Below are 26,848 nucleotides of genomic sequence, written 5' to 3'. Positions count from 1 at the left end.
CATCCATATTCATTGCAGCCATGTGGGCCACTCTGATGACCCTTGAAAGGTTCAGTGAGATCCCATTTTGTCTACCCTGCCCAATGGAGTGCTGGAATTTAACCTAAATTGGATTTCTCCAGTGAGAGGTACTCTGACCATGTCTCCTTCTGCACAGGCAACCTGCCAGACATGCAAGCAGGGATTTACTTTGCATTTAGGGAAAAGTCTGTCCCTAATTTCTGCCTCTCTGCACCACAGTCAGCTGTGAGGTCTTGGACTGCAATGGCACTTCCATGCTGGGCATGACAGAATGGATGATGAAGAGGAGCAATGCCTTGGTCAGTCATGGGGCTCCTGATGAGAAGGAGACATGGGGCTGAGCTGTTGCAGTTTCTTACCAAGATGATGGGCTTGCTGAATTACCATTCTACCCACCAAAAGTGTTGGAGATGGCAGTTTCCTACTCTAAGGGAGGTCCCTTGGTCCCATTTTACATCCTTGCTACCTCCTTGATAACATCCTCCGTGGGGCTGTGGAGCCCTTTTGGTCTCTGCTCTGGTTTCTGGCCTTTGTTGCTCTAGCAACACTTTTAGACCCAAAGCAGCAGGATTCTGGTGCTCACATGATGGTTTAAAAGAAGGAAGGGTAGTACAACAGATCCTCACCAGCATCTGTATGATACGGTCATGGCTTGAGATGGGAAGGATGAATGGCATATTGTGATATCTTATCGTCTTGCAACTGGCGTTGTTTTCATCATAGAAGATGAGAGATAATCTTGTGTTGCTGCCACATCGATGGTGTGTAATGTTGCTTATTTTCCTTATTATTTTCCTTTTGTGGAGTATGACAAGGCAGGTTAGGCTGGGGCCATGTATCCATTGAAGCCAGGCCAATGCAGGCAGCATGGTTGCTCTCCTTTGTGTGGAAGTAACTATTCCAGTGGTCAGCAACTCCAGCAGCTTTGCAGGCACCTCGTTAGAGCTGTGCTGCCACCAGCCTGTCCTTACAGCGCGGATGCACTGACCTGCCCCTGGCCATGCTCATCTACATGTTTAGAAGAGGGAGAAAAAGGTATTTTATACCCCAAAAAATGCAGGTACATGTGAAAATAACTGAGAGGCTGCAGCAGCCATGAACCTGCTGTTGCTCTGCAGTGTGGTTTGTGGGATCCTGTCAGCTGGGTTGGCATTTTGTGGCTTGTCTGTAAAGGTGACAGTGATACAGGATGATGTGCTGACATGGTTTTTCTTCCACACTTCACCATGATGTTGCAGACTAGTCTGACAATGTAAAAGCCACCTGTAGATGCTCTGTGGGTAAGAAGAGGAGAAATCCTTTTCAGATTTTGGGCTTACATTCCCGCAGCTTCCTGCTGTCCCAGCCTCTGATGAAATGAACCAAGTGAACCATGTGTAGCTAGAGGTGAAAGCCTCAGTAGGCTCCTCCACAAGAAGTCTGACCCAGCTGGCAAGTACAACTGAAGTAATTCATTATCTGCTGCCTTTCACCTCACCTTCCCTCCCAGATGTCTGAGAGGTGTTGAAGACTGAGGACATGGAGAACATGTCCTCAGGCACCTGCATTTTGCAGCAAATGGAGTGTGAAGAGTGGGTACCAGCCCTGGGGCTGACCCTCCTTCCAGTGGGTCATCCCTTTTGTGTAGATATTGGGCTCAAAATCTGTTTTCTTTTCAAGCTGGTGTGACTGGAGGTGCTCAGTCTGTGAGGTTTGGTCATCCTTATACAAATACATTCCTTATACAAATACATTCCATTCCACTGGGACCAGTGGTCATGTTCAATGAAGCAAGAAGCCTCCGTGCTCTGTTCCTTGTGAGCTGCTGGTAGCACATTCCCAAGTCATGCTGCCACCTTCTCTTAGGTATTTGGGATTGTTTAGACCCCTGGCAGCCTGCCTAGGTAGGGTCATAGCTACAGTCTCTGTGGTGGAGCTGCCCCAAGACTGATGAACCTGGGACACTTCTGCAGCATGAGAGAAAGCTTCATGGCCTCCAAGGGTCTTTGATTTACTGTGCTTGTGGAGCTTGTTGGTACCTTGTTTACTTCCTTCTGTGCCCATGGTTAACACCTGACATGGAGGATGCAGCATCCTGTAGGTCTCCTTCCTCCTCTAGCAGCAGAGGCAGAATTATTTGTGAAGCATTGCTCTGTTCTGTTGGTACTTTTAGGCTGTTCCCACGACTTACACAAGAACCTATGGATAAATAGTGAAGGTACCAAAGTTAGGTTCTGCAGTAGAATCCCAGCCTGTTTTGGGTTGGAAGGGACCTTAAAGCCGATCCAGTTCCAACCCCGTGCCACGGGCAGGGACACCTTCCACTAGAGCAGGTTGCTCCAAGCCCCTGTGTCCAACCTGGCCTTGAACACTGCCAGGGATGGGGCAGCCACAGCTCCTCTGGGCACCCTGTGCCAGTGTCTAGTTCCAGTGTTCCAGCGCTAGGCAGAAGGTTGCATTCCAGCTGCGTGTTCTCCTGCAAATGATACAGGCAATTCTTAGCTCTTCTCATACAAATGAGTCTTTAAAGGGAGTCTGCACTGGGAGCATAAAATGCCTACACAAGTTTTTAGCAAAGGCTTATTTTTCTCTCTGTTGCACCGTGTTGGCACCACTGCATTTCACAGCATCCCTTCTGCGTCGCACTGAAATGCACAAGAGGAGCCTTTTGCTCATCCACTTGGATAATGTTTGGTCCATGAAAGAGCGAAGAAGTGCATTTCCTGGGATGAAATGATTAACTGTATACCCAGGGCATAGAGGTCACAGCAGGGATATTAGAAAGGTGCCATCAATTTGCTGTCATGGTGCTGTTAAACACGCTTCCATTGGGAATTCTGAGGCTCCCCAGTGAACAGGGAGGTGGGTCCAAGTGAGCCAAGAATGGTGAGCGTTTAGGGAAGGCAGCTCTGCTTCTTCCTTACAAGTACCTGTTTGAAGGAGAAGGCCTTTGCTTCCTCTTCTCTCTCATCATCATCATCCTGCTGCAAGTTTCATGCTCCTGATGACAAATGAGGAGTGTCAGAGGTGGATTTCATCACATCACACATCATCTCCTGCTCGCTAAATTAGCCATACCCCACCACACAGCTCTGCAGGAGTCTCCCTGTGTCCTGGCCACTTGTTCAGGCAGGTTGAAGGCTGGGGGAGTTTTAAAATGATGATATTTTCAAATTGGAGAGCAGCTTTGATTTATTGACCTGCTGCCTCTCGGAATCGAGCTGTCTGGGCTGGCATCTGCAGATAAGAGGCTGTCGAGTAATTGCTTATTATTGACTGATTGCCAGCTTGGGCTGTTTGCTTGAAGAAGAATCAATAGCAGTCAATCTTCAAAGGCGAAGCTCTCCGGGAGTGTGACTGGTTTCCAAATTGGGAATGACAGGTCAGGATAACTCCATATCTGAGATCCCAACTTCATGTTTGGGTGTAATCCTGCAATGAAGGAGGAAGTGCAGGACATGATCTTCCTGCGTCAAGGGTTTTTCACATCCGCCTGCTCTAAAGCCTGGACTTTTCCTTTGCAGGACAGATCCCACCCTGGCTCCAAACCTTCCACCCAGGGGTTGGAGCAGCCTCAGCACCACCTGAGTTCAGTGGGAGGCGAGGGCAGGATGACTGCAGGCATCATTCATTAGGTCCCAAAGGATAGAGCAGGGAGGGGTGGATGAACAGCCTGTGCTGTGACACATCCAAACCAACCAGTTTGGATGCTTTATAAATAAAACAAAGCGTCTATTTTAATGCATGGTAACAGAGATTTCCTTTCTGTGGGTGATTCTATTTAGGTGCCAACAGAACAAAATATCCAGTGTCACCATAGGTTTTATCATTCCTTACGGAGCCTGTCGCTATGGTGAGCGTTCGTTTTCAAGAGCAGACATAGCCCTTAGTTAACACTCTCATGACACGTTGCCTTTTTTGTGGATTCACCAAAAAAAATAGGGGGAGCTTCATGGCATCAAAGGTGTTCAAGACTCGTTATGTGTGAAGAAGAGATGTGTAGGTGTTTGCAATGGCCCGGGGTGAGGATGCGAGGAGCGATCTCAGCCCTTGGGCTGGAGCCTGCTCCCTGTTCCCAGCGCTCGCTCCGGGGCTGCAGCCTGGTCTCCAAGTGTCCTGGGCTCAAGCAGGGCTGGAAACTTGAAATAAGAGCCTTTCGTGGGGGAGGGGGAGCTCGGGTCTCCATCAGCTACAAAGAGCAATTAAGCACAAGGACATAAAATAGATAAATGGGAAGGGGAAGGCAGAACCCTGGGAATGTGGGAAGAGGGAAATGGAAGAATCTGATTTGAAAATATAAATATTTAGTGCTTCATTTTGAAGCTTTGATTTCACCCTGGTTTTGGGGTGAGGGAGAAATCCCCCCAACAGAGCAGTTTAACTGCAGTGGTCCTGGAGGGAATGGACACGATTACTTGAACAGCCTTGTTCAGACACTGGATTTGTTGTCTATAGCAAATCCTCATTTGCATGGGTCCTTAATCTGTGGAGTTAAACGTGTCTCTGGATCTGTTACCTACTGTGATACCGAGTTGGGAACTAGATTTTTAAAGCTATTCCTCTTTGTTGGAATGTTTTCCCTCCCCTCCCCCCTCTGCACCTCAAATGATCTTCCTGATTTTTCCTTTAAAGCAAAGAGGAGCCAACGAGTGACACAAAAGAACAATCTGCCAGCGAGAAGCTGCTATTTCTGACTCCAGAGTCGGTGGGTGAACTGTCCACCAGCCTGTAGAGAAAAGCCAAGATCAGCCATTTCAAACGTGTGTCGCAGGGAAGCCACTGGCCCCCCCTCTTCCTGAAAGGGCACATGAAAGTGAAACCTTTAAACCTCGTTGGAGGTGGAGGCTTGGGCAAAGAGCCTTTCTGGAGCTCTAGGAAGGGCTGAGCCCTGGTTTTGGGGGCTCTTTCACTTTGCCTCTCGTCCTGAAATGGCATTTCCTCGTGTCTGCAGCAGCCCTTCATTTCATGAAATGGATGCAACTGCTGCAAAAAGATCTCGCGTGAGCATGCTCACTGGAAGATTAATCCTTTAGAGGGAGTTGGAGAGTTAAGCTACTGTAATTTCTCTGCAGTTGGCTGCAGTAAACAACTGCTCTAAAGACACGAGGAAAAAAATTGACGGAGGTATATGGGATTAATGTACATATCTTTTTGTGTTTCTACTTTCAGGTTGAGGGTTTGATAAAGGTTTTGTTTTCTCTTAAGACCTGGGGTAGAGGGAGCTGTGTAATGATTTTATGGGTGACCTTCATGTTGTGGTTTCTTTTTTCTTTTCCTCCAGGCCAAAGTAATCCTATTTCCGTGCAAGGCCATACTGAGGCACGGGCTGTCTTTCTAGAGCTGGGGTAGAGCACCAGGGTGGCTTCGTGTTGAGTGAAATGCTTGTACGAGGTGAGGCCTGCTGCACGTTGAGCTGTGTTGGCAGCAGGGGGCTGAGAACACCTTAGTCCTGTTTAGTTGTGATCAGAACCCACTGGGACTTGATCTCTCAATGCTTTTGTTGGGAAGAAAATGTGAAGGGATTAGCTTGGATTTGCCTACAGAATAATAGCGTGTTGTTTTTATTTTGCTCCCCCTCCTCCCCATGCCTGAGGAGCTGCAAACCTGTGTCAGATGTGGGAAGGAGAATAATCGTTGAGATATTTTGGCTTTGCTTTAAAGGACCATCACTCCTCACGTGTTAAGGAGAGGAAAAGCGAGTGAGGTAAGTGTTGCAGGCACACGGGTTGCGTCAAGGTGAACCTGAGCTCCTTCCTTCCCAGTCCCTGCTTTGCGGGTGCATCCTCGAGGAAGGAAAAACCTCTGTTCCTTTCAAGGGAGTGAACAGTGTTTTATCTACTCGCTCTTTGGAGGTGTGGGTGAAGGAGGAGGTGATTTACCACCTGCTTCATGCTTTAGATGAGCTTCCATGTACTTAGAGCGCTGGAGAGCCAACCTGGGGCTGCCAGGATGTCGAGCAGGAGCACCCAGTGGTTTGCTTTGTCTCTGGCTGCTTCAGCCAGCGCCGAGCTTGGGCTGGGAGAGGCAGTGCTCATTAACCACAACCTGCGTCCTTCACTGTTAGAAACATCCAGCTAATCCTTCGGGATGAGGAGGAAATGGAGGTGAACTGTCAGCAGAACTTGCCTGGCTGGGGGGGCGGGGAGGGCATGGCGTGAGTGTGTACCTAAATGGAATGAATTGCTCCCCTGGAGCTGGAGCTGTTGGAGATCACTCCTAGCAGGTCTCCAGGACTGTGTCCCAGTGGAAGAAGGGCACACCCTTCCTCCTTCGAGCAGGGAATAGTAATAATAGGTGCAACTCTGCCTGTGCTACTGAAAATTCCTGTGTTGCATGGCTAGGACAGTGGTCCTGGTGTTAAATTTATATCCAACAGCATGTGTTGGGAAGTGGCTCCCTGCTTCCTTGGAGTGGTGTGAAGAAGGGAATAACAACTCCATCATTTTGCACATGTCAGTGGCTCCCACTGGACTCATCCCGTGGTGTCTGTCAGCTCACGTGCAATGGGTGCTGTTGCTGGTGGGTGACTGCTGAAGGGCAGTGCTGTAGACTTGGCTGAGCTCAAGGTACTGAGCATTGGAAGACGATTTTAGCACCCCAATGTTGAGGGTTTTCGCTTAGTCCCTCCTTTTCCCCTTCTTTCCAGAAGCTCTGGCTGGCACAGCTTGTCTGTTCCCTGGATGGGTTTAGGGAACATTGGTGGCTGGGTGCGTAGGGGGAATAATTAGCTACCACATGCAGAGAGATTGTTTCTTGCTGTTTCAGAATCATTGTAATTTCTATTGAGGGTGGGTTAATTACATATTCGTTTTGATGGGTGTAAGGAAAATGATAGAGATACAGCAATATGAATCTGTGCAGGGAGGGATGTTGTTTTCAGGATGCTGTTTTGGAAATCGTGGGAACAAAGACTTGTCTCTTGGAGGACCGTGGCTGTCGGGATTCAGTTTCTCAGTGGTGGAGGAGTGTTTTCTATGTCACATTTTTATCTTACGCCAGCGATGTATCTGTCACCATGACAAGGGGGGTTCAGTTCGGAGGAGAACGATCAGCTTCTGGTTAAAGTGCATTTGTTTGAAGGGTTGGGAAATAGTTTTTAGAAAAGCAAAGGTGAAAGCAAGAAAGTTAAACCTTAAAATGTATGATCAAGGTGTAGCACAAATACATCTTTAACCTGAAGTAGGTGAGGGGCTGCTTTACCAGTGCAGGACCCAGAGGCCCCAGGCCTGGTCCATGTGCTGGAGCAGGGGGCTTGTCCCCAGCTCCCATAGGACAGGGCATCACTGTTGATCCCTTCTGCAGTGGGTGACTTCAGGGATGGGGATGTCATCTCAGTCCTTATTGCAACCTCAGTGGGAAAGGGAATCAAGTTCATCTCTACAATGGATTTAGACCAGCTTTAAGCTTTTTCCTTTGGTCTCCAGTACCAGGGCAGGCATCTCTGGCATGAGAGAACAGGGGAAAGGCTCAATGAAAGGACAGAGGTGACACTGTTTCCTTAGTGCCATGCCTTTGGGCTCAAAGCTAAAGAGTAAAGCCCTCCTCCTCTTCTGGTTTTAGAGTAAAATGGACAGAATGAGCTATTTTCAGTGGCTGAGAAAAGCCCCCAGCATGGAGCACCACGCTCCAGTCTCACCATGCCTTTGGTGGTCTGGGGACTCTATGTCTCCGGATTGGAGCAGCTTTAGTGAGAGCCTCAACCCAGAGCTGCTCCCTGTTGTGCAAGGCTGCTCTTAGAGGGCATCCAGCTCCTTTCCAGCAAGCCTGGAGGTGAGGAGTCCGAAAGGAAAAAATAATTACAACCAGATTTCATTTCTGCTTGGTTTAAGGTCTGTGGATGTGTTCATGGGCTCTGTGGAAGGAACTCTGCACATGCCTGGTGAATGCCCCATCCCTGGTAGTGTTCAAGGCCAGGTTGGACACAGGGGCTTGGAACAACCTGCTCTAGTGGAAGGTGTCCCTGCCCGTGGCAGGGGGTTGGAACTAGATGAGCTTTAAGGTTCCTTCCAACACAGACCAGGCTGCGATTCTATGTTGGTTCCTCTGCTTGGGCAGCTCACAGCCCACCAGTATGGGTGCAGGCTCTGCTGTGAGCCCCAGCAGCCGAGGGCACGGGGCATGGCTGTAGTGGCGGTGCGCTGTTTCCTATGGAGAACAGGGGCATCAGTGGTGGAGGCAGCAGCCAGTGCTGTGGATGGAGTCATCTGGGAAGAACAGAGGTGGATCCCACCCAAAACTGTGACCTCGGATGTTAAACTCATCTGTGAGTGTGGATGGGGCCGTGTGGGCTGTGGTGCATGTGGGGAATGCAGCGCCAGGGACTCCGGCGTGCTCTGATGGACGTGGGTGACTTGGGCTTTCCAGGAGGATTCGCTGCCTGAATTTGCAGGCTCCAGTCCTTAGATTTCTGTGGAAACTGCCTGTATGGCCAGTTCTGCCTCTTTCTCCATCAGCACAACTTTGTTCAGGGGAGGAACTGAAACCTGCGTTTGGGACTTGCTCACCTCTTTGGTATCATAGCAGCCAAGGACTGTGTTCAAAACAGAAAGAACAAACTGGAACTAAATCTTTCAGGTGCATCTAAAGAAACCTTCTGCAGCCCTGGCAGCCACAGGGAGGAGAAAGTCACTGTGCTGGGGAACACACTGCATCAAAGTCCCAGGCTTTACTTAATCAGATGATGACCACTTCAAAGCCTGGTATCTTTGCTTCTCTCTCTTCTAACTGCTTCAGCCAACCTGTAGTCAATTGGCAATGGCTTTAAACCCAGCCATTATGATAGGAGCCTTGTAATTACTTGCTGTGATGAGTCGTCATTCTGCTGTAAGCTGTGGCAGGATTTTCTGTAACACAGTGTTCCTCCACCCTCGTGCCTCCCCGAGGTTCCCTTGGAAGAGAGGTTTTATCTCCTGCTCTCCTGCCTGCCTGGACACTTTGAAATCCAGCTCATGGCAGCATCTCAACTTCTTCCTTAACGCTCTCAACTAGCTCCTTGCTGCTGTAGCCTTGCCTTGTGCCCTTTTGTGGTGCCCTCCCACTGTTCTGAGCCCTCCCTGTGCATGCAGGGTGAGGCCAGGAAGGGCCTTTCAGCATCTCCACCATCTCCTGTGCTCCTGGGAAAGGGCTGGAGCATCCCGAAAGCAGCAGCTGGCAAAGGGGACTCACTACCCCCATCTCCATGAGGATTAATGAGTGAACTTACAGGCACAGACGAAGGAGCTGCATTTTTTAACCTGGCTGTGAAGTTAGTAGAATAACCACATTCCACAATATTCCACAGCATTCCACAATGGCTTTAACCTGCCAGAGGGGAGATGGAGATTAGACATTCAGAAGCTCTTCCCTGTGAGGGTGCTGAGGCGCTGGCACAGACTTTTCCCAGAGAAGCTGTGGCTGCCCCATCCCTGGCAGTGTTCAAGGCCAGGTTGGACACAGGGGCTTGGAGCAACCTGCTCTAGTGGAAGGTGTCCCTGCCCGTGGCAGGGGTTGGAAATGGAGGAGCTTTAAGGTCATTTCCAATCCAAACCAGGCTGGGATTCCTGTGGTGGATGAGGATTACTGAATTGATCAGTGTATAGGACATACATTTTGGTTTCCGTGTGTTAGAGAAGCAATACAGTGTGTTAGGTTCTGCTTGGAAAAACAGGGTCTGTGGAGAAAGGGAAGATGGAAGAGAAATCCTGCTTTAAAGACCTGCATCTACCTGTGGTGAAAGATGGGATTAAACAGAGCAGGGAGAGAGCAGGAATGCAGGAGCCGGGGCTTTGAGCATGGCAGAGGAGGAGGAGAGGACCAGAGGAGGAGGATGGCATTAAAGGAGGTGGTGAGGAGCCTTGGTGGCTCCTTAAAACAAGGGTGAGGGGAAGGAAAGAAGAGGAAATGAACTGCAGGTGATTCTTCAAGCGTCATCTAGTCTGTGACCTACTTGCTGCCACGGTGATTTACAGCTCCAGAAGCAAACAGAAGGAATGGCTGTTCCCTGTGGGAAGGGTACAGGTGCTGAAGGGAACAGGAGGAATGGCTGTTCCCTGTGGGAAGGACAGGAGTGCTGGAACACGCAGGAGCTCTTCCTAGTGGCGCTGTCTCCAGCTGCAGTGATGCGGCTGCACCCGGGTACCCGGAATCCATACAGTGCTGAAGATAGTGAAGGGAACATCTGGAGTCACACATTTCCCTCTGTTCCTCACAGGGGAACAGTGCTGGATCCAGGAACCAGGCTTGGAGCTGGTTTAAGGATATGGCTCCTTGATGCACAAGCAAGCTCCTTCTCCAGGTGGGGTGCAGGGTGCTATGTGACTGGCCTGTCTGGGGACATGGATCACTGGGACACGATGGGAACAGCAGAAGTTATTCGTCCCAAACCCCCTTAACAATCCACTGCAAGCCAGGAGTCTTGTTCTTCTGCTTCTGCTCCTCCAGGAGCCCCCACTAACCTGATCATTCTTAGTCTCATCTTATTTTCCAGATCATCAATTTGATTCCTCAGTACTTTTACAGTCCTTAGTGTTCCCGGGAAGCTGTGCCTCCATCAGTTAATTATCCCTGCTTCTTTTTTGAGGCTATAGCAACCTTGAACCACAGTTTCCCTGCTATTTTTATAACTCACACTGGTTATTAGAAGAGTCCTTCAGAAAGAGATATCCCCAAATTTGCTCAGTAAATAACAGCTTCATCTCTCGCTGATACGAACTGGAAGGTTCCTTTTCCTCTTGTTCACTTCTCCCGCTGGGAGAAGTTAGGTTTGGGGTTTGGGAGTTAAATGCCTTGCCTTCAACTTAATTCAGATAGGTAGCTGTATGTGCAAGTCACAGTGTATCTGATGCTCCTTTAACCATGTTAATCATGATGCTGAGCATCGAGTGCTACGGGCTGGCATTGATTAGACAGCTCCTCTCCTTTGCATTCATCAGCAAGCATTAGCATATAACCTTCCTTTGCTTGATTTGAAACAGGTTCCAGTATCTTCCACAGTGCTTGAAATCCAGATAAACTCATTAGTCTCAAAGGAACTTAGTGTGGATTTATGGGGGGGGAGAGATTTGGATGGGAAGGGGACCCTAAAAAGTGGTGACCTGCTGTGGTCAGTGCTTAGTGCTGGGGCTGTGCTCACTCCCAGGGCTCCTTTCCCACCTTTCCCACTCGGACTAGGGCTGCTTCAGATTTACTTCTGTGCAAAATGGGATTGGGAGGTAGCTTTTGTATCTTTGCTGGGGGTGTTCTAAGTTGCTCTATTAAATATATTGAAAAAAAGTGGCTCTCAGAGTGTCTGAAGTGACAGCCTGAAGTGACGTGCAGGGAGTTATTTGGGAGTTAGCAGCCCAAGGTTATTTAACTCCAGAACTTCTGCACTTCCCTTGCAAACTCCATCCAACAACATCTTTTCCTTGGAAAGCAAAATGAAAAGAAGTCCTTTGTTTTTCATAAGTTGTCAATCGTGCTCTTGTCTAAGCTGATTATTTTATTTATTCCAATAATCCCCTCTTCCAGAATAAAGGAAAATGAATTCTCTCCCTATTTCTGTAATGATTTGCCCTTCAGACAGTTGCCAGGCAAAGTGCCTAAATCTGAAATGAAAAGATGGTGAATGTTTAAAATCGTTGAACTACTGTCGGGGCATGTTTGTGTTTAATCGGGTGGTATTGAAGGAGTCCTGGAGTGCTGTTTGCCCTGTGTCCTGCAGGATTAGGAGGGTTTGTTGGGATATTTTCACTCTGCAGTAAGAAAATGGGGTCAAGCCTGCTGTGGCAGATAGATAGTGCAAGTCTGCTCTAGGATTTTGCTGGCAATATGGGCTGCCTGTGATGGAAGCCCTCAAGTGATTCAGCATTAATGGGGTGTGTTGTCCTTGGGTGTTTGCTGGAAAGGTACAGCAGTGCTTGGAGGTGTGATTCTCCCCCCTCTGGTGAGACCCCACTTGCAGCACTGTGTGCAGCGCTGGGGGCAACAACTTAAGAAGGACATGGAGCTGTTGGAGCAAGTCCAGAGGAGGCCACGAGGGTGATCAGGGGCTGGAGCACCTCCTGTATGAAGACAGGCTGAGAACATTGGGGCTGTTCAGCCTGGAGAAGAGAAGCTGCGTGGAGACCTCAGAGCAGCTTCCAGTGTCTGAAGGGGGCTACAAGGATGCTGGGGAGGGACTCTTCATTAGGGACTGTAGTGACAGGACAAGGGGTGATGGGTTCAAACTGAAACGGGGGAAGTTCAGGTTAGATCTAAGGCAGAAGCTCTTCCCTGTGAGGGTGCTGAGGCGCTGGCACAGGGTGCCCAGAGAAGCTGTGGCTGCCCCATCCCTGGCAGTGTTCAAGGCCAGGTTGGACACAGGGGCTTGGAGCAACCTGCTCTAGTGGAAGGTGTCCCTGCCCGTGGCAGGGGGTTGGAACTGGAGGAGCTTTAAGGTCCCTTCCCAACACAAACCATTGTATGATCGACAAGGACTTCCTTTGCAGGTATGATGGGACAAAATCTTCCCTCCAAGAGTTTTTCACTGCCACCCATCTGGCTCTTGGTTATTTTTAACTTTGCCTGGCTGAAAAAGTTACCTGATAAATTTAGGAAAACACTGGAATACTTCCTTAAAAGGCTCAAAAGTTACCTGATTAATTTGGGAAGATGCTGGGATGCTTCCTTAAAAGGCTCCAAAGTGATGTAATATTCAATGATGAATCTCAGAGCTAAATTAGAGCTTTGTGGGTGCGTTGGTTGAGGAAGGGAGTTTCATATTTTATCAGCTAACACATTTATTTTCTATAGCAGGCTACACGCTCCAGCTCCCGAAAGCCGGGCGTGCTGGTGGAGCTGGGGTGGGAGCAGTGGCACAGCTCCAGAGCCAGAGCGGTGTTGGGAGTGGTGATCCTGTTCTCCACCGCGCTTTCCAGTTTCATTCCAGCAAGCTTTGAGAAATACATAGAAACTTGGAGCTAGGGATGGCCCTGCTTCCAATGGGGAATTACACTGAGGGTGGGTGAAGAGAGAAAGCACAATGTTAAAGCAAGGGTCTTGTGTAATGAAGAGGGTTTCTGCCCCTCTCTACAAGAGAGACATTGAGGTGCTGGAGCGGGGCCGGAGAAGGGCACTGGAGCTGGTGCAGGGCCTGGGGCACAAGTGTGATGAGGAACGGCTGAGGGACCTGGGGGGTTTAGTCTGGAGAAGAGAAGGCTCGGGGGGACCTTATCGCTCTCTGCAACTGCCTGACAGGAGGATGGAGCCAGGAGGGGGCTGGTCTCTGCTCCCAAGGAACAAGGGATGGGACAACAGGAAACGGCCTCAAGCTGCACCAGGGCAGGTTTAGATGGAGCTGAGGAACAATTCCTTCCCCAGAGGGTGCTCAGGCATTGGAACAGGCTGCCCAGGGCAGTGCTGGAGTCACCGTCCCTGCAAGTGTTCACACCCCGTGTAGCCGAGGCCCTCAGTGCCATGGGTTAGTGGTGGCCTTGGCAGTGCTGGGGAATGGTTGGACTTGATGATCTTGAAGGTCTTTTCCAACCTGATTGATTCTGTGACTCCATGTTTCATGTCCCCATAAGCATTGCCCATCCAGGTGTGAGCTCCCATGTGTAGGGCAGCAGATGTGAAGCTGATATCCATCGTATGCAGGGAAAAGGTGCTGGCACCAGATCTGGATGTGGCCCTGGCTCATTCCTCATCTCGTAGCATTACCAGAGGTGCTGGGGACAGTTTCAGGCTGTGTTTCAACACAGGAAACCACATGGCAATAAATTCCTCATATTTGACAGATGTTCCCCTCTCCCCTTATGTGGAATTGCTCCAAAGGAGCAGTGTAATCTATCATGGGTGAGAGAAGGGTGGGAGTTAATTCACTTTCATGATCATTCTGTAGCACTTGGTCCAGCTAACAGTGATTTGTCTTACTTGGCTGCTGCTTCAATCCCATAAGAGAGCCACTGGGCGAAGGCTTGGCACAAGAACCATGGCCCCATGGTACTGCCATGAGCTGAGGAGCACGTGTGACCATCTCTTGCATTTGTGGCTGCCCCATCCCTGGCAGTGTTCAAGGCCAGGTTGGACACAGGGGCTTGGAGCAACCTGCTCCAGTGGAAGGTGTCCCTGCCCATGGTGGGGTTGGAACTGGAGGAGCTTTAAGGTCCCTTCTCACCCAAGCTATTCCATGATTCGATGATTTACAGCCAGAGTTTTGTGCTGCCATCTCAAGCAGAAGGACAGTGGAAGTATTTTAATACCACCCAACTCCAGGGACTGAGGTAGCCGTTCATGGCCCAAATGGCCCTTAGCACAGGGGAGGGAGAGAGACTCTCCTGGTTAGAGTGAATGCAGGGAATGTAAACCAAGTGTGTGAATATCCTCCTCGGGTCTCACCTGCTCTGCTGTGCACACACAATCCTTTGTTTTCCGTTAAACACCTTAAATCTGGCAGGGGAATTCATTAACACCAGTCTCAACAGGCTTTCATTTTGCCAAAGATTGATTTAGAATCACTCTCCCTACTCTTAATAGGAGAGGTTTCTCTCTCCTCCCCTTTCAGACGTCCTGGGGGGTGTAGGTGTAGGCAGCAGCATAAACCCACCCGGGTTTGTTCATTCTGTACCTGGTAGGCATTGCTGTTTCTTGCTGTGGGTGCACTTGGCTTGTCGTGCACAGCATGGAAGAAGTTGCCCAGACAGAGAACACTCAGCTGGCCACCTCCTCTCTGTCAAAAGTCGCTGTTGGTTACATATTTTAGGCTCAGTCTCTTTGATCACAGATGGAGCTGTATTTCCAGCTAGTACAAACCCATACAGCCCATGGAATTAGGTGAAAACACTCTTATTTTACAGCGGTTATGGTCCTGATCCATAGGCAGCGTGAGCAACGTGTGCGTGATGTGGAGGGAGAAGCCTGCATTGATCGATCACGCAGAGTGTTGTGTAAAGCAGCTCCGTGCTCCTGGCATGGCTGCCAGGAGGTCTTTTGAAATGGCAAAGGTTGTGAAATAGTGGCAGGGAACCTCAGAGGGCAGGAGCTGGGGGAGAGGAGGCTGCCCCTTCCTAAGACGCGGCAAAGGCTGGACAGTGGGTGTTAATGGTGATATTTTGCGAGGCACCTTCTTTGTGCTCGAGGCATTTCGTGTGCTAGGCAGTGACCTATAGGCCTGTCTCAAATCAGAGGAATTTTACAGATGTAGCCTTTGCTGCTGATCTTTTGATGGCTCTTTGCAGGGCTAACTGTGGTTGTTAGCTGGGGGCTGTTACTAGTCCCGTCAGACAATAGAGATTTTGAAAATACATAGGTTGTTTTTAGTCTCTGCCACCATACTGCTAATCTTGTCCTTTTGTCTCCTGTTCCCGAGGGAGGTTTTGCCCTTCCTGGATCTCATCCTGATCCCTGCTTGCAAAAACAAATCCCGAGTTGCTGATGAAATCAGCTGTCTGATGCGCAGCATCATCTACGGTTGTGTAGGAAGGGAAGGAACTGATGCCCTGCCAGAACAGCAGTGCAGTGAACATTGTGCTTGGGCTAAGGGCATCCACTCTGCCTTCCTTTGTATCCCCCATCTAGCTCAAGTAAGAGAAGTTTATCATATATTGGGGTCCTCGAGTATCTTCTCCTGGTCTTGTGGTTAGGTTGGAGCGAGTCCAGAGGAGGCCATGGAGATGCTGTGAGGGCTGGAGCAGCTCTGCTCTGGAGCCAGGCTGAGAGAGCTGGGCTGGGGCAGCCTGGAGAAGAGAAAGCTCCTGAAGGGGAGACCTTAGAGCAGCTCCAGTGCCTAAAGGGGCTCCAGGAAACCTGGAGAGGGGCTTTGGACAAGGGCCTGTAGGGACAGGCCAAGGGGAATGGCTTTAACCTGCCAGAGGGGAGATTGAGATGAGCTCTGAGGCAGAAGCTCTTCCCTGTGAGGGTGCTGAGGCGCTGGCACAGGGTGCCCAGAGAAGCTGTGGCTGCCCCATCCCTGGCAGTGTTCAAGGCCAGGTTGGACACAGGGGCTTGGAGCAACCTGCTCTAGTGGAAGGTGTCCCTGCCCATGGCAGGGAGTTGGAACTGGAGGAGCTTTAAGGTCCCTTCCAACACAAACCAGGCTGGGATTCTATGATTGATTATTGCATGACGTCAGCAGCCTTTCCTTCCTCTCCCCTCCCCGCGCCTCAGGTTACACATTACATGTGCACAGGAGGTGGAGTGAAGGGGCTAATACATCTCCATCATTAGCAATGAGCCTGCAAATGAATGTTTAGTGCTGGCTGTATCTCTGTGTTCAGGTCTTTCATTCTCTGGAGCTCATAGACAAAAAGACCACAAGGAGCAGGCGGTGGTAGGTGCCACACTGCTTGTGCTGCCCATCCAGCTCCAGAAAAACCCTGGTGCTCCTGCCCTTTGGTGGCAACAGCTTGTTCCACTGTCCTTTCTGTGAAGCAGCCGAGGATATGACTGGTTTTTCTGTTGGACACCTTCACAATGAGCTGGCCTTCCTGAGGTGGCAGCTCCAAAGGCATTGCTAGATTCTGTGTGTGAACTCCAGGTGGAAGAGGAATTTACACTGGCCATGTATCTAGTAGGCTGCATCTGTGTCAAAAAATACAGCTTTTCCTCTTATTTTTGTAAGATCAATACTATTGTCTGCTTTGGGTGGTTTACTTTGCTTTTTAGTGTCTGTGGTTGTCTCCGTGCTGAGCACGAGTGTTCACTGTTAAATTGGTCTGGGGTAGGGAGGAAGGGGAGGCATCACTTCCAAAAACCTGGTTGAAACTCAAACTGCTGGGGTTTGAGTGACCACTCAGTGGTGGCTGCTGGTCTCTGTTGAGTTTTCCTTGGGATTTGGACACTCACGCAGGCCCCGTACACTGCAGTGGTAAATCGACACATAAATTTGCATGGAGCTGTTGTCTGAAGAGACACATTGATTCTTTGGAGAGAGAACTGGAATAATATGTATATATTTAGCTGAGTATAAAGACTCATAGAATCACAGAGTGGTTTGGGTTGGAAGGGACCTTAAAGCTCATCCAGTTCCAACCCCTGCCACGGGCAGGGACACCTTCCACTAGAGCAGGTTGCTCCAAGCCCCTGTGTCCAACCTGGCCTTGAACACTGCCAGGGATGGGGCAGCCACAGCTTCTCTGGGCACCCTGTGCCAGCGCCTCAGCACCCTCACAGGGAAGAGCTTCTTCCTTATACCTAACGTGAACTTCCCCTGTTTCAGTTTGAACCCATCACCCCTTGTCCTATCACTACAGTCCCTGATGCAGAGTCCCTCTCCAGCATCCTTGTAGCCCCCTTCAGACACTGGAAGCTGCTCTGAGGTCTCCACGCAGCTTCTCTTCTCCAGGCTGAACAGCCCCAACTTTCATATATATGTGAATATATTTTTACACATCAGATTGACTGAAGCAACTTTCCTCTTAGGAAGTCATCGCTGCTTTTTGAAGCACGTTGGAAGAGTTGCCGTGGCTGAGGTGATGGTTGTTGGGCCTTTCTGAGGTGTCCAGAGCTCACAGCAATACAAAAGGAAGGGATGAGTTAGATTTGGGGGAAAAACCACAACAACAAACCCCCTCAAACTAAAAAAACCCTTTATCCCATTTCAAATCTTCCATCTCCCCCCACTTCCAAATGTGCTTTTGAAGGAGTTACAAGTGCTTGTTGGCATAGAAACTACAGACCGAGAGTGAAGCATGCAAACGTAAGAGGAGCCCTTCTGCCTCAGCAACATGAGTGAGCCTCTGCAGAGCTGGCTAAAATCTTCTGTGAGGCAAAGAATATTGCCCAGATGTTGCTCAGATTCTAATGGCATTGAATATTTAGGTTTTCAATTCAACTTAAATCCAAAAAAGCTTCAGTGCAGGGAATGCAGGTCCAGCACCAAAGGGGCTTCTTTTCTTCTGCAAGAACTTGTAGTCCAAAAATATTGCTAAAATCTGTTTGGCGCCGAGTAGTGCCAAATCCTCATTAAAACATGTGGATATTTCTGTGGTTTAATCTGTTAGAAATGCAGTCGGGATCCAGTTATGTTAAATTAAGCAACAATATTGGCCTTGGATGTTGTTTGAAATATTAAATGTGGCAGTCGGAACAGCAAGCAGAATGTTTGCACATTTTAATCGCTCCGTGAGTTATTCTTTTTTTAAATTTTATTCCAAGGAATGATCAAGAGAGCTTAAAAAATGGTCTGGATTTGCCTCCTTCCCCCTGCCAGGCTCTGGGAGCGGCGCAGCATCCCGGCTCCTTGCTTTCGCTCGCAATGGGACGGGGCTGTGGCCGTGGCGTACTGGAAAGACGTTGCTCCCTTTGAGCACACTCATTGTCACCTCCCGTGGTGCAGAGCACATGGATGTGCTGTTTTAGCCCTCCCAAAATCCTTGATGGGGATCTAAAAAGCCAGCACGGCCAAACAGGTCTGATGAGGAACGGCTGAGGGACCTGGGGGGTTTAGTCTGGAGAAGAGAAGGCTCAGGGGGGACCTTATCGCTCTCTGCAACTGCCTGACAGGAGGATGGAGCCAGGAGGGGCTGGTCTCTGCTCCCAAGGAACAAGGGATGGGACAAGAGGAAACAGCCTCAAGCTGCACCAGGGCAGGTTTAGATGGAGCTGAGGAACAATTCCTTCCCCAAAGGGTGCTCAGGCATTGGAACAGGCTGCCCAGGGCAGTGCTGGAGTCACCGTCCCTGCAAGTGTTCACACCCCGTGTAGCCGAGGCCTCAGTGCCATGGGTTAGTGGTGGCCTTGGCAGTGCTGGGGAATGGTTGGACTTGATGATCTTGAAGGTCTTCTCCAACCTCGTTGATTCTGTGACTCGATGCATCATGCCAGCTTTTCCTTCAGAGGTTTTTACTGTTGATTCCCCACTCCATTGGGGTTTCCTAAAGATCACCATGGACAAAATGCCTCTGATCTGGCTCAGCAGCACATAGGAGCCAGTTGTCTCCTGCCTACTTCGCCCTGCGCCAGTGGCTCCAGCAGCATGGAGCCTCTGCACTGAAGGTGCTGCTCCCTCTGCACCTCTTTCATCCCACAGGTAAGGCCTTGGGCTGCAGCAGCGCTTTGTCTTTATGAGTATTTATTTATTATGGTTTTATTTTCCCCTCCCAGTTGTTAAACGCCTCGTGCTAAGGCAGGGCCCCCTTTTCTTCTGCTTTAAATGCAGCTGTGCTGAGGAAGGGCTTCATGTTACTCATGCTGGAGCGGATGGCAAAGGGACCTGCGGTGCCTTGGGACACATTCATAATATAGAGTATGTCAAAAATATCCCTCCTGTGTGGCTTTATAATGGGGGGCTCTTTGCTTTTGAAGACGACACACTGCAAAAGCAGCTCTATTTTGGTGCCTTGTTCATGCTTCAAGGGTAAAAATGAGGGTGGCTTGGTATTTCAGCAGCCCTTTGTTTTGGATCTGTTGTGATTGCATGGCAGCTTGTGTTGTGTTAAAATGATCACCTCGCTGGGAAGTGGCACGGAGCAGGATTGTGTTGCCAGTACCTGTGTGTGACTTGATAGCATTCACGCCTCTCTGTTGTCAGACACAAAAAGGGCAGTGTAGAAGGTTGGTAGGCTCAAAATTCAGCCATGCTTTACTTTTTTCCTCTTTACTATAAATCACATTTTCTGTGGAAGAGTTTGGGGTTTTTAGAAAGGAAGCAAACCCCTAAATCTTCAATGCATTGTCCTTTATTGTTTTAAAGAATAACTACATGATGATAAATGGGGATTGTTAATCACTCATGATGGAAGAAAGCCAGTGACAATACAAGGCATATAAAGGGGTGGAGGTTATTGCTGTAAATGTCCTCTGCAAAAGCAAGTGGGCGAGCTGGGGAGGGGTCGGGGAGGAACCAGCCTCAACCCTTCTTCTGCCTGGTGTTTGTGGCCGGGAACTGAGAGAGACATTGAGGTGCTGGAGCGGGGCCAGAGAAGGGCAACGGAGCTGGTCACGGGCCTGGAGCATGGGTTAGTGGTGGCCTTGGCAGTGCTGGTTGGATGTGATGATCTCAAAGGTCTTTTCCAACCTGGTTGATCCTCTGATTCTATGATCCTATTCTATGAACTGCACCACATGGAGGGTCCAAGCCGTGGCAGGGTCCATGGAGGAGGTCTGATGGCTTGGTCCTTGCTGGTTGGATTGCTCATCCCGTGGTCCCTCTCTTGGCTTTGTCAGCTTGGCTCTAGGGACCCTGTAGCACAAATGAACTTTAATCAGGTGCTTAATTCATTTCAGCAGGGTTTTTTTAATGCTTGAAATGTGTTGCTACCTTGGCCTAAAGTGCCTTGAAGGCAGGTAACCCTGGCTTGTCTGCCTCAAATCCCCCACAGTTCATAAAATCATAGAATTCCAGACTAGTTTGTGTTGGAAGGGACCTTAAAGCTCCTCCAGTCCCAACCCCCTGCCACGGGCAGGGACACCTTCCACTAGAGCAGGTTGCTCCAAGCCCCTGTGTCCAACCTGGCCTTGAACACTGCCAGGGATGGGGCAGCCACAGCTTCTCTGGGCACCCTGTGCCAGCGCCTCAGCACCCTCACAGGGAAGAGCTGCTTCCTTATCACCATCTAGGCGAATGGCATTATTGTCGTGATCTGAGTGGGCCTTTCCCTCCCCTGTTCTTCAATGGGGGGAAGAAGCTGCTGAGCAATCCTCCTGCTGGGATGAGAATATTGTCTACCCACAGTCAAGGCTTAGAAGCACAAGTGTTTATATCGGGTGTCTGCTGATACCTTACACCTCATGTGGTAAGGAGGAGACAGGGAGCTGTCTCCAAGGCAGGCAGGAGCCCAAGGCTGCTCCGGGCTGGCTCGGAAGGTCCCTCTTGGACCTTGCGTGAGGGCTGTGCTGTTTAGGCTGTGATCATATTGTGTGCAGGAGAATGGGGCAGGGTACACAGTCATTGAAAAGACTGAGAAGGATTTTACTTCCTCTCAGGGGTTTTGATTTGAACCAATGTATCACTAAACCTAAAGGAAGGCACATGGCTGGTCTCTGCTCCCAAGGAACAAGTGATGGGACAAGAGGAAACGGCCTCAAGCTGCACCAGGGGAGGTTTAGATGGAGCTGAGGAACAATTCCTTCCCCAAAGGGTGCTCAGGCATTGGAACAGGCTGCCCAGGGCAGTGCTGGAGTCACCGTCCCTGCAAGTGTTCACACCCCGTGTAGCCGAGGCCCTCAGTGCCATGGGTTAGTGGTGGCCTTGGCAGTGCTGGGGAGTGGTTGGACTGGATGATCTTGAAGGTCCTTTCCAACCTGTTTGACTCCATGATTTTGAGAAGCTCTGTTCATACCCACTGAGGCTGTTTGGAGGATGGGTGTCGGGAGCAAGCTCAGGACCTGTGGCTCTTGGGTTCTTTGCCAGACCAGAGCTGCAGCTCCCACATCAGTGTTGCTCTGTCACAAGAGCTGAACGCACCGAGGAGGCAGTGGAAGAGCCAAGTGATGTTTGAGAGGTGCTGCAGCAGCTCTTCACTTGACTCACCCATCTGGGGAAGGGTCATCCCACAGACTGCAACCAACGTGCTGTGGCGATGCTGTGCAACACCCTCCCTTCCACTCGCAGTGTCTGGCTGTATATTGTCAGTTGCCCAGTAGCAGGGAATCCTGGAAATCCCTCTTGGAGGGCCAGATCCTGTCTGGCTGCTTTTCCTTGGCTTGTGCATGAAGCAGTGCCGAAATTCAGCTCCTCAAGTGCAGCAGGAGTCGTTAATGAGAGGCACGCAGGAAGGAGCTGTCTTGGTGCGATCTCTGGTGCTGGGGTTTGAAGTCGGTGACAGGGATGATCCAGCTACTAATCAGTTTCATGTGAAACTCCAGAGCTTGCAGCTACCAAGCAAATGTCCTACAAAGCTGCTCGAGCACAGGAAGCTGACTTGGGTAGTGCTTGACTTTGTTTCATTGAAGCCCGAGAGTGATCAAGACTGGCATTGGGCTTCCTGTTGCAGAAGAAAAACACTCTGGATTTCCTTCTTTTTCCTGTTGCCTCTGAGCTTTTGTTTTATGTTCTTTCTGGTAGTATTACCAAACCAGAACAAGGCACTTCTGCTTGTCTTTTCTCTGAGTAATGCTGCATGAGAGCAGAGGAGAAGCTTCCAAAGGTCCATGATGCTTTTGATGGAGTTCTGGGCTCCTCAGCACAAGACAGACGAGGAGCGGCTGGAGAGGGTCCAGTGGAGGCCACAAGGATGCTCAGGGGTCTGGAGCATCTCTCTGATGAGGAGAGATTGTGGGAGCTGGGCCTGGTCAGTCTGGAGAAGAGCAGCCTGAGAGGGGATCTCATCAATGCAGATCAGTATCTCAAAGGCGGTGCCAGGAGGATGGTGCCAGACTCTTTCCAGTGGTGCCCAGTGACAGGACGAGGAGCCATGGCCATAAACTAAAACTGATCAGATTTTAGCATTTTCTAGGTTGTTTTTTTCTAGTGTTTTGCTGTATTTTGAATTCTTCAGTATAAAATATTAACAAAATTAAGTTCTGTGCCTCCTTGTGAGGCAAGTAAGTGGGAATTATACCCACTTAGTATCATCATAGAATCATAGAATGGTTTGGGTTGGAAAGGACCTTAAGACCATCCAGTTCCAACCCCCTGCCACGGGCAGGGACACCTTCCACTAGAGCAGGTTGCTCCAAGTCCCTGTGTCCGACCTGGCCTTAAACACTGCCAGGGATGGGGCAGCCACAGCTTCTCTGGAACCTCTGCAAGCTCTGAACCTCATTGGAGTATCTGGTACATTGAAGTCCAAAACTTGGCTTCCAGAAGTGTGAAGCATTCAGGGTTCACATCAGCTTTAGGCACTGGGAGCTAGCAATGACTCCAGGATTCTCCAGTGGCAGGTAATCGTGAGGCTTTGTCCTTTATATGGAGGAAGGAGGCTTTTCTTTCTCCTGTCAGCTTCTGCTCATGCAGCTCCATTGGCTTTTTCTAATGCGGTGATGCTAACAGGAACAAGAGAAGGTTTGGGTCTGCTCCCTTGGATATGAAGGTGGTCTTCTGAAGTAGAGACTACAACCCAGCCCCAGCCTGATCGTGTTGGGAAATGAACTGTGCTGAGTCAGCCTCCAGTTGGGCGTGTTGAAGGAGCCATAATTTTATTTGCTGTTCTCATGTGTGTCCATTTTACGCCATATTCCTCCCTGTGAAGGTGCTGAGGCGCTGGCACAGGGTGCCCAGAGAAGCTGTGGCTGCCCCATCCCTGGCGGTGTTCAAGGCCAGGTTGGACACAGGGGCTTGGAGCAACCTGCTCTAGTGGAAGGTGTCCCTGCCCGTGGCAGGGGGTTCGAACTGGAGGAGCTTTAAGGTCCTTTCCCACCCAAACTGTTCTTTGATTCATATCTGACAGATTTTGAAAGGTGCTGAGCTCTTGTAATCCCTGATGAAGACTCTGGAGCGTGGAGGCACTGCCTGCCCCTGCAAATGAGGCCATGGATAACTCAGCTCTGACACTTGCTGCCCTCACTCCTCTTCCTTGCCCTCTCAGAGAGGTTGTGTGTCATCACCGTAGGATTTACTGCTTCCAGCGTGAGGACCTTTGATGTGAGCAGCCCCTGGGAGAAGAGTTACAGCTACGTAGAAAGGCTGCTTCCCACTAAGCCCTCACACATGCCCTCGGTGGGAAAAAGTTTGGATTCCAACTGCCAAAACCTATCTAGAAGATGTTACTGCTGCTTTTGTATTAAGCTGGTGTTGCCTCTTCAGTCTGTGTTGAAAGCAGATGTGTTTTGAGCTGTGCTAGTGCGTCTTTTGGAGTGATGTGGTAGGAGCAATACAGGATTTCCCCTTTAGATTGTTCCTCTACTGGAACCAGTGTACCTAGCCTCGGGTAAGCATGACTCTGCTTTGCTGCTTTTTCCTTACCTGTCCCCAAGGAAACACTATAAATGCCTCAAGTGTATATCTATTGAGGGGAAAAGGGATTTTTAAGTAGTGATGAACTGTGGTGTTTTCCCTTAGTGCAGCAAAACCAATTGTTCCTTGGTGAAATAAATTAATAATTCTCTTATCCACCTTCTTGGTAAGTGAATCTGCTTTAATTCCTTTGTATCAGCAAGAGCTGCAGGTACGGAGTCTTCGTTGCATTAAAAAAAAGGAAGAAGGCAATGCTTGCAAATGGGTCTTTGTTTCCAAGGAAACAAATTTGACATGCTTGAGCTGTGCTAGATGCAAACACTCCAGATTCAGCAGACATGCCTCAGGATTGTATGGTCTGAGTAGTATTTTAAACCACTTCCAATGTAAAGGCAAGGGAGAGGATGAGAACAGAATTTATCAGCAGGGTTTACCAAACTGCGCTTGATGAAAGCACCGTGTGGTATCATCTCAGAGTTGCCTGATGTAGTGTGGAGAGAAGAGCATCGTGTGCTGAAGATGGGGTCCATAAACAACATCCCTGCTGCAGGGCCTGGGGCTTGGGGAGATGCTCCAGCACACAGCGAGCTCCAAGGGGAGCTGAGCACATGCTCCCTGAGCCAAATGATTATCATTTATCCTGGGTCAATTTGTGCTCCAAAAATGTTTTAGTAAAATGCAGCTTGCCAGTGCTTGATGTGAAAGGGCTGCTGGGTGTTCGGAGGCCAAATGTGATCAGTATCGCAGATAATCTGTTAAAAAGCTGTTGATGTTGAGGCCTGGGCTGAGTTCATCAGGCAGGAGATGCGAGAACAACAGTCTGAGCTGTTTGTGTAGTGCATCTGACATGAATGTGCTGTGGGCTGATGGGAGTCCGGACTTTCGTGTGGCTTATTGCACTGCACAGAAAGTCTCTTGGCATTTTTGTGATTACCTTGCAAGTTTGGTGCAGGAAAAGAGCTGGGGTTTGGCATTCATCTGTCGCCCTGATGTGTTGATAAAGTAACTTGATTTAGTTAATTTTTTAATCTTCCTTTGAAGAGTCCAAATGTGAGCATTGAAGCAGACACTGTCCACCCATGGCAGAAATATTATCCATGTGTGCATGGGAAATGAGCATCCACAAGTAATGGATTTGAACATCCAGACGTTTTTCTGGCCTGAGCCGAACATGAGGAATAGGGTATGCATTAAATCTTCCTTGGGATTAAACAACCAGGTTTTGCCCTGGCCTGCAAAGCTTTACTTCTGTGTCAGCTATCTTTGCTTTCTGCAGTAGTTCTGTGAGCTGGTAGGGATGTGCTGGGGACATACAAAGGATATATAGGGAAATACAAGGTTTTAAGGAGCACTCAAGTTCCATGGGCAGATCACTCACAGCGAAAATGCCCAGCGGACATCAGCATTGTGTGTCTTTGCATATGTTGTTGTTTGGGAAACTGGAAAGGATAAAAATCCTCTATTAATTCTTCTTTGAAACAGTCTTACTGCATTGAGGAGATGAGAAGTGATGGAGTAGTGTAAAACCTCTCTTTAGAATTCAGCTCCTTAGGAAAACAAGGCATGAAGTGCATTGTACCTCAGTCTCTTTTCCGCTCTCTTTCATCCTGCTTTTTAACTTGCAAGTGGAGTTAAAATAACCTTCAAGGTGATGGAGGATAGAGTGGGGTAGGTTTAGCTTTAAGACGGATGGGAGCACTATTTGCAACGCAAGCTAAAAGCCTCAGTTGAAGCCCATTGGGGGGGAGAAAATAATATTAATGGCATTTCATGAAAATATTGTAATTTGTGGAAGGCCCAGAGTGACAAATGTGCTGGTTTGAGTGTCACTGGAAAATGCTCCTTTTTCTTTGCACAAGGCTTCCCTGAGACAGGATTTTCCTGGCTTTTGTTCTAACCCGAGATGCTTGCTGCCTAAAAATGCCTGTGATCCTTGCAGCAAGAGCTTCACCTCCTTGACAGAGGATGGAAACAGGAAGGTTGGCCAGATCGGGATGAATCCTGCACCTTTCTTTTTTTTGCTTCTTGCTAATGACACTTCCTTATGCTTACATTTCATTAAAGCTCTGAAATGGCTGGAGATCAGCCCGTACTGAGCATGCTCCGGGGTGGAGGCTGCACCCATAGAGTGAGATGGATTTGTGGCTGGAGGAGTGATAGGCCTGGAGTCAGGATCTGGAAGGACCCAGCAGCTCCCCGCAGCCGGGACTGAGGTAGGGCAAATCCAAGCTGACTTGGGGGAACGTGGAGACTGGAGGAAGTAAAACCAGTTGGAATTGATTCAAAAGCAGCATAGTTAACCACTGACATGAGATGGCTTCAAACCGCTTCCTGCGGATCAGCGGGGAGGGCTTTTAAACCACTGACCTTTACTGGCTGGGGAACCTATGGAAAGAACGGCCCTGTCTACTGTTGGGGAGGTGACATACAGTGACAGCAGGCAGGGCTGGCAGCAAGGGACTGCCTGGAGCTGCCTTCATATTGGAAGGCATGTGATCGCCTCTCAGTCGTGGGCTGCGCGCTCGGTCGCTAATTGTTATTAATGGGAAGCCTTGCAGGGCACAGACCTGCGCCGCAGTTCCAGTCCAGATCTGTGACTGTGGGAGGGTGAAAGAATGTCACACTCGAACTCCCTTTTTCGGGCTTATTGAGCATTCCAAGGATTGCAAACAAACCTTGCCACACCAGGTCCTCCAAACTTGCAAGGAGAGGAGGGAATAGAGATGTGTTTATTCCTTTGGCTGGGAGATTTTGTGTGCTTCTTGCAGTGGTTTCATGTGTTGGGTTGGGGTGAAGGAAAAGGGGGTTCTGTGGGTTGTGCTGGGGTGGGCTGTTGGATTTCGCCTGTAGTTGCCAGCTTTTTACAAGGACTGTGTAAGCACCAGCAGGTATGTGCTGCATGAGCCGATTGACTCCAGTTGTTGTACAAGCAAGCTGCATGGGAAAGTGCCAATAAAACATTTACATTGGCTCTCGAGGTTTGGATGAGTGAGGTGCAGGGAAGATCTGGCTTCGTGTGGAGCAGGGGGAGACGTCGGCTGCGAGGCTCAGCCCTCACAGACCCTGTCTCCTATGGGA

The 26,848-nt window shown here is 49.5% G+C and overlaps 1 protein-coding gene across 9 annotated transcripts in view; it reads left to right on the top strand.

Moving 5' to 3' along the window:
* The window catches only part of EHMT1 (euchromatic histone lysine methyltransferase 1), a 118,651-nt gene that overhangs the window by 16,355 nt on the left and 75,448 nt on the right, over nt 1–26,848 (top strand). The window contains exons 1-3 of one of the 9 annotated variants that reach the window (XM_030506947.1): nt 4,999–5,124; nt 5,282–5,391; nt 5,597–5,704. The exons of 3 other annotated variants lie outside the window; for them this stretch is intronic. The gene's annotated coding sequence lies outside the window, so the exon portion shown is untranslated. Of the gene's footprint in view, nt 1–4,998; nt 5,125–5,148; nt 5,392–5,593; nt 5,705–25,884; nt 25,984–26,848 lie in introns of those variants that run through there. 5 more of the 9 variants (XM_030506945.1, XM_030506948.1, XM_030506946.1 and 2 more) reach the window with 5 other exon arrangements.

The sequence above is a fragment of the Strigops habroptila genome, chromosome 15, assembly GCF_004027225.2.
Source record: "Strigops habroptila isolate Jane chromosome 15, bStrHab1.2.pri, whole genome shotgun sequence".
Classification (NCBI taxonomy): Eukaryota; Metazoa; Chordata; class Aves; order Psittaciformes; family Psittacidae; genus Strigops; species Strigops habroptila.
The sequence above is the reverse complement of the archived record's forward strand: the minus strand, read 5'-3'. Positions and strand labels throughout refer to the sequence as shown.